The 8,066-nt window shown below is 46.0% G+C and overlaps 1 non-coding gene across 1 annotated transcript; it reads right to left on the bottom strand.

The window, feature by feature from the left end:
• Window positions 1-6,898: 6,898 nt before the first annotated feature.
• Window positions 6,899-6,970, bottom strand: trnay-gua (transfer RNA tyrosine (anticodon GUA)). The gene has a single exon. It is a non-coding gene; the product is annotated as a tRNA-Tyr (tRNA).
• Between the last annotated feature and the right edge of the window lie 1,096 nt (window positions 6,971-8,066).

An 8,066-nucleotide genomic window follows, 5' to 3' on the forward strand; every position in this document is an offset into this window, starting at 1 on the left:
AAGGAAAGAGGTGACAACAGGGCTGCTTAAAGCTCAGGCTTTATTGCCTTGGTTCCAGAAGGTGGTAAGGCTCAAAGGAAACGTGAATGTATAAGGGTGTCTCGTGTCTCCCTTGTGTGTATCTCATGGTGGCTTTCCTGCTGTGCCTGAGGTCCTTCATCTGGCACTGCCTGAGCAGCATCCTCCTCCACATCCTCATCATCAGAGGAGCCATCACGCTCCATGATATCCTCATGAGTCAACACCTCACCCCTCTGTAATGCCAGATTGTGCAGTGCACAGCAAAACACCACGATATGCGAGACCCTCGCCGGGACATACTGAAGGGCTCCACAGGAACAATCTAAGTGCCTGAATCTCATCTTCAGGAGACCAATGGCCTCTTTGTTGGTCGCTCGGGTTGACCCGTGGCAGGTGTTGTACCTCTCCTCTGCATTCTTGTGTGGGTTCCTCACAGGCGTCAGTACTCATGTTCTCACTGGGTTGCCCTTGTCTCCAAGGATCCATCTCAGAAAGCGCATGGGGCCACGGAAAAGTTCTGGTACCTGCGACTGCCTTGGTATGCAGGCGTTGTGACTGCTTCCCGGGATTTGTGCACACACCTGTAGGATGCATTTGTGATGGTCACAGACCAGTTACACACTGAGCAAGTGGAAGCCCTTCCTGTTGAAGGCTGCTGGCTGGTCTGCGGGAGCCTTGATGGTCACATGGGTGCAGTCAATGGCATCCTACACCTGGGGGAATCCAGCGATGGCCACGAATCCTATAGCCCTTTCAGCTTGACTGTTTGGATCAATGTGCACATCGTCACCGGCCCTCCTGAACAGGAGATTGGTGACCTCCTTGATGCACTGATTCACCACAGACTGTGAGATTCCACACATATCTCCAGTGGATCCCCGCAATGATCTGCTGGTGTAGACGTTCAGTGGCACGGTGACCTTCAGTGACACTGGCATCAGGTGCCCACCAAGTCCCATCATGGCAGAAAGATCAGTGACAACCTCCGTTGAGAGGCGCAGTCTGTGGAAACACTCTCACTCGGACATCTGCAGGTAGTTGAACCTCGGCTGACGTGTTCCTCTGCCTCCTTCTCCTGCCTCCTGTTCGAGGCTGGCCCTCCTGTGGGCACCCAAGCTGCTGTGGTGTCCCTGCTGGTGCCTGCACCTCCCTCCCTCCCTCTCGACTCCTCCTCCTCTTCAATGGGAGCCTCGAATCCAGGGTGAATGAGGGCCATGACAGGTTGCCCCTCCCTGAGTGCAAGGCCTTTACAGTAAACAACACCCAGCCACATTTACCTCACTTGTCACCCTCAATGAAGTGGCACTGCCCCAATGGCACCCTGGTGTTGTTCCCTCTGCAGAGCTGGCACATTGGCCCCCACTCCTGACAGTGTTTCCCGATGCCCTTTCCCCCTCCACCCTTGCTGCCAAGTTACGCTGCCTCACCCGATAGCTTCCCAGTGAAGACAACACTCAGCTCCCACCTCCCAGTCACCTCCTTGAACAAGGCGAGTCTCTGAAGCCCCGTGGTTCCCGTGCACTATTATTTCAATTGAACCCAGTGAATAAAATTGCTGACAATTGGACTCATAAATACTTTAAATGCCTTCTTGCCATGTGGATGTGCGAAGTCTGCCCTCCATGTCAGCCGCCGACAGAAAAATCCGGTCCGACGTCTTCCATCCCTATCTTATACACCCTCCCCAGCCTCCATTCCCGTCTCCAACGGTCCCTTAAAATTCTGGCCCATGTCTCTAAGACTAATGGGAGTGAAACTACATCTGCTCCTTAGACTGAACAGGGAGAGCTGCTCTCTCTGTGTTTCAAGTGAATGAATCTGATCTTTACCTTGTCTTACTGGAACGTTCACTGTCTAGAAATGTCTGTTTGAAAATGTTTTCCTGTTATATTAATGGAGCAGAGGAGCAGATGTGAGGTACTGTTGAACAGAGAGGTTTGGAAGTGGGTGAAGGGGTGGAGTGACGGTGTGTGTGAGAGGTGCAGTGAGTTGGCCATTCTCAATCGAGTGTCAGGAATGAAGGTCAGAGGAACAGACCAGGCTGGAAACACAGAAAGAGCGAGGAGAAGCTGGTGTGAAAAACAGAGATTAAACAACAGGCTTGTTCAGTTGGTTTGGGTCTGGTGTTTAGAATACCCGGAATCTGGGTTCACTTCCCTTCCAACTCAAGCAATTGTACCAACATTATGTTCATAAAACCATAGAATGATACCCAAAGAAGGAGACCATTTGGTCCATTGTGTCAATGCTGTCTCTTTGGTTGTGCTATCCAATTAGTTCTGATGCTCAGCTTTTTCCTGTAATCTGTACATTTTCCTTCCAGTATTTATCCCTATTGCTTTTCAAAGTTACTACTGAATCTGCTTTCAAGTCCTGATCAGACAGTGCATTCCAGATCACAACACATCACCGTACAAAAAAATCATTCCTCATTTCGCCTCTGGTTCTTTTCTCAATCACCTGATAAATACATCCTCTGGTTACTGACCCTTTTGCCACTGGAAACAATTTCTCCTTATTTAACTTATTGAAAACCTTCTTGATGATGTCACATACTGGACTGCCAGTAAAACTGAAGCCCATGGAATAAAAGGGACAATGACAGCATGGATATGAAGTTTACAGACTGATAGGAACATAGGAGCAGGAGCAGGCCATTCAGCCCATTGAGCCGACCCCGCCATTCAATATGATGATGACTGATCGTCCACTTCAATGCCTTTTTCCCACACTATCTCCATATCCCCTATGTCATTTGTATTTAGAAATCTGTCAATCTCTGCTTTAAACATACTCAATGACTGAGCTTCCACAGCCCTCTGGGGTAGAGAATTCCAAAGATTCACAACCCTCTGAGTAAAGGAATTTCTCCTCATCTTTGTCCTCAGTGATTTTCCCCTTATGTTGAAATTGTGTCCCCTGGTTCTAGATTCCTCAACCGGAGGAAATAGCTTCATCAACCTGTCTATCCCTTTAAATACATGGTCAGTTTCAATGAGATCACCTCTCATTCTTCGAAACTCTAGAGAATACAGTCCCAGTTTCCCCAAAATCTCTTCATAGGACAGTCCCGCCACCCGGGGAACAAGTCTGGTGAACCTTCGTTGTACTCCCTCGATGGCAATGATATTCTTCCTAAGGTAAGGGGACCAAAACTGCACACAGTATTCCAAAGTGCAGTCCAACCAAGGTTATATACAATTGAAGCAAGACTTCACTACTCCTGTACTCAAATCCTCTTGCGATAGAGTCTAATATGTCATTCGCCTTCCTAATTGCTTGCTGCACCTGCATGTTAGCTTTCAGTCACTTACTGACAAGGACACCCAGGCCCCTTTGTCCATCTACACTTTCTAATCTCTTACCATTTAAGAAATAATCTGCACATCTGTTTCTCCTACCAAAGTGGACAACTTCACATATTTTCACATTATATTCCATGTGCCACTTTCTTGTCCACTCACTAAGTCTGTCCAAATCCCCTTGAAGCCGCTTTGCATCTTCCTCACAACACACATTCCCACCTAGTTTTGTGTCATCTGCAAACTTGGAAATACTACATTTGGTCCCCACATCCAAATCATGTGAACAGCTGGGTCACAGTATGGTGGTGAACAGTTGTATTTCTGTCTGGAGGAAGGTTTACAGTGGGTTCCCCATGGTTCCTCATAACCTCAGTTATGTGCAGAGACTGGAAAAGCTGGGGTTGTTCTCCTTGGAGCAGAGCAAGTTCAGAACAACTTTGACAGAGTTAGAATCAAGGAATCAAATGGTTACAGTACAGAAGGAGACCATTCAGTCCATCATGTCCATGACAGCTCTTTGCAAGAGCAAATCAGCTAATTCCACTCCTCTGCCCTTTCATTGTAACCCTGCAAATTTTCTCTATTCAGGTGTTTATCCAATTCCCTTTTGAAAACCACGATTGAATCTGCCTCCAGCACACTCTCAGGCAGTGTATTCCAGATCCGAACCACTCACTCTGTCCCACACCCCTGGTACCATTGCAGAAAATCTCTTCTGTTCATTTCATCCCTCATAAATAATTGAACTGAAATGTTTATTCGGAAATGCACAACATAAAAAGGAGAGAGAAATAAATGCTGAGCAAAATATAAGTTAATGTTTGGAAGGTAAAAAGAGCAAAAGATGTAACTTTTATTCTGGTTGAGTGAGAGGAATATATCACACTTTGGGGCTTTTGTAAGAGGATTTATTGATAAACCTGGGATTTGAGAGGAAGCTGGTTCATGGTTTACAGAACAAATTCAGCCCCTGGGATGGAGCCAACAGCTGCACTGTCCAATAACAGACAGGACGGGGACACTGTCTCAGGCATGGTGAGCTCAGTCATTGAAAGCATGAAACTCTGAATCTCAAGTTTTTGGGTTTGAGCCCCACGGTGGGTGTCTTTTATCTCCTTTGTAGGCTGATTTTACAGGCATTCTCCATCTCTGAATTCCTCGGCAGAGAGTTCAAGGAGTGTTTGAAATGAGATTCAACAGCAGGATGAGAAAGTCTCTCCTTGATTCAGGACTCTTACCTCTCTGCAGCATCTCGCTGCTGAAGTCTGAACTTGGTCTCATTTCATTCTCAGCTCAGGGTCAGTGTGGACCAATGGGACTTCTGGCTGTCTCCCACTTCACAATCCATCAGTGCTGAGAAAGCAATGGGGAATATTACTCACATGTTGTAATGTTTTATAAATACTTGAATGTATTTCACACCGTGTCTAACAGTGTGAATCTCCCCTGGTATATCAGCTCACCAATACTTCAACAGAACATTCACATAATGTGAGCTCTGAGATCTGTTCGGATCCCATTCCCAAGACCTGGAAAGTGGGATTGGGCTGTATCGCTCTTTTTCAGCTGGCACATACACGATTGCTAAATGGTCTCAGTCTGTGCCATAAATTTTCACCATTTTCTTTGTTCTGTGAAGTGAGGTGTGATTGGGAGGGGCAATTCCACAAGGGTTATATTTTCTACCAAAACAATGACACAAGGGATACTTCACTTTTTTATTCATTCATTCATGCGATGTGGGCGTTGCTGGCTAGGCCAGCATTGACCGCCCATCCTTAATTGCCCTTGAAAAGGTGGTGGTGAGCTGCCTTCTTGAACCACTGCGGTCCATGTGGGGTAGGTACACCCACAGTGCTGTGAGGAAGGGAGTTCCAGGATTTTGACCCAGCGACAGTGAAGGAACGGCGATATAGTTCCAAGTCAGGATGATGTGTGGCTTGGAGGGGTACTTGCAGGTGGTGGTATCCCCTGCATTTTCTGCCTTTGCCCTTCCAGGTGGTAAAGGTCGCTGGTTTGGAAGGTGCTGTCGAAGGAGTCTTGGTGCATTGCTGCAGTGCATCTTGGAGACGGTACACACTACTGCCACTGTGCGTCGATGGTGGAGGGAGTGAATGTTTGTAGATGGGGTGCCAATCATGCGGGCTGCTTTGTCCTAGATCATGTTGAGATTCTTGAGTTGGAATTGCACCCATCCAGGCAAGTGGAGAGTATTCCATCTGACTCTTGACTTGTGAATTGCAGATGGTGGACAGCCTTTGGGGAGTCAGGAGTCATGGATGAGTGAGAGGAATATATCACACTTTGGGGCTTTTGTAAGAGGATTTAATCATAAACCTGGGATTTGAGAGAAGCTGCTTCATAGTTTACAGAACAAATTCAGCCCCTGGGGTGGAGCCAACAGCTGCACTGTAATTACTCACCTCAGGATTCCAAGCCTCTGACCTGCTCTTCCAGTCACGTTATTTGTATGGCTTCCCATTGTAACCCCCATGATGTTGATAGTGGGGGATTCAGTGATTGTAATGTTATTGAATGTCAAGGGGAGATGGTTAGATTCTCTCTTGTTGGAGATGGTCATTGCCTGGCACTTGTGTGGTGCGAATGTTACTTGCCACTTATCATCCCAAGCCTGTGAGACTGAAATAGCTCAGTTGGGAGAGTGTTCGACTGAAGATCCCTGGTTCAATCTGGGGTTTTGGCAGTTCTCCTTTATTCTGCATCGCCATTTAGTTTTGACTCTCGAATTGCACAATTTACACTGAAATTATTTACCCAACTCTGAAGGTTGGATTGGAATAGAGAGATATCAAGGATGGGAGATATTTACATTGTCTGCTTTAGCTTATTCTCTATCTCCTTGTGTCCTTTTCCCCAGTTTCTGACTCTCTCGGGGCCGGGTGAACATTTGATTTGCTGCATTTGTCCCAAACTGAAGCCTTTTCCACATCTCTGGGGGGTCAGACTCACTCTGTCTGTTTTTGCTGCTCGTGACCATTAACGAGAACAGGCCACGAGTTCAACGTTTATCAGCAAACGGAAGATAATTGGAATGAATTCTGTGTTACTCCAGACCAGTGACAAAGATACAATGGATGTTATTCAAAATAAGTTTCCTCTGACATTTTATGTAAACTTGTTTGCATCTAAAAGTTGGATTTTAAGTGTTACAAAAATGTGTCAAATTAATGACTGACCATGTGACAGCGCACATGGGGATCAAATCCACAGCCTTGTTGTTATCAACACTGCGTCCTAACCAACTGAACTAAGCGGCCTATAGACAGAGCCAGGTATGGGTTTGAGCCGCACGCTGGGCGGTTTGTGTTTTATTTCTCACGCTGGGTGACAGAGCGATTGTACAAACAATGGACACATCACATCCCTGAAACATTGTTCTGATATAAAACAGTGTGAAATAAGAACTGAGCATGGAAATGGAACGGAACCAGAAATCAGGACTTTAATCTATTAAAGTTGATCTTGAAATTCAAACATTCACTGAACATTCCAATAGAACGAACTTTCTTCTGAGATAAAATCCAGGAACTTGAGCTGCTTTAAAACATAACTGAGCCTGATGTGATTTGAACACACAATCTTCTGATCTACAGTCAGACACGCTACCGTTGCATCACAAGCTCACAGATAAAGCAAAGTCTTCCATTCCTGACAGATTTACTTCTTGTTTAGATTCAGTGATTGAAATTAATTCAATCCTCATCTGACCTCCGCTCTGGAAAGGCCTGCTACCCGACCTGAACCCGACGGGACCCGACGACCTGTGTCGGGTTCGGGTCGTGTCGGGTCGCTCTTCCGGGCTTTCAGGTTCGGATCAGGTTGGGTCAGGTTCAGGTCAGGCTGGGTCCAGGTTAGGCTAGGTCCGGGTGTGACACTCACAGTATGTATTAAATTTTGCTCTGCTGGGAAGTTGAGTTTAATAAGTGTCAAAAGTTGAAAAGCCAACCTCAGCTGGGAGTCTGGGACGTCAAGGAGGGAAACTCTGAGTCTGCTCAGTGAGCAAGTGAGCATCTCTATGATATCATTGCGCTCATGCTGCAGCTTCCTGTAGATTCGGAATCGGGAGGTAGGTAAAGTGAACATTCCGGTGGTCGGGTAAGGCTCGGGTTAGTTTGGGCGTGGGAATAAATGGAGATACTCGGGCCGGGTCGGGCTCGGGTCCAATGTGGTTCTGTCAGGTTCGTGTCGGGTTTTTTTCCTGACCTGAGCAGGCCTTTACCGCTCTGTCAGTTCAGTGCCTTATTTAAACTATTCCTTGGAGTTCTGTTTTACAGGGTCTCGGCTGTTTAAGTGTTTCCCAGACCCACTACTCTGATTAATCAGACATTTTGCTGCTAAATGCTGCTGCTACAATTGAAATGTAAAAAAGAATTTCCAGTGACCTGCAACCAATGGACAAATACATTTCAGAAAGATAAAGCTCATTCACCAATCCACAAATGTGTATTTCTGCTTCTATTTATAAACAACTCCTTCTCTCCACTATGAGAACAATACAATCACTACAGTTATTTGAAAGTTAGTATAAGATGTTCCAGTTCATCAATTTTAAAACTGCAGCAGGTATTTTCCAGAAAACTTCTCTGTTGGAACCTCAGTCCCATTTAGATTGAAAGTGGACAATTAATGTATTCACTTGTTCATTGTGGACAGGTGTCTGACTTCGAATAAATCTCATTAACTTTCAATGAGGTGGCAGTATTTCTGTGCTCCCATTTT

This window comes from Heterodontus francisci, unplaced genomic scaffold (assembly GCF_036365525.1).
Source record: "Heterodontus francisci isolate sHetFra1 unplaced genomic scaffold, sHetFra1.hap1 HAP1_SCAFFOLD_86, whole genome shotgun sequence".
In the NCBI taxonomy this organism is placed as follows: Eukaryota; Metazoa; Chordata; class Chondrichthyes; order Heterodontiformes; family Heterodontidae; genus Heterodontus; species Heterodontus francisci.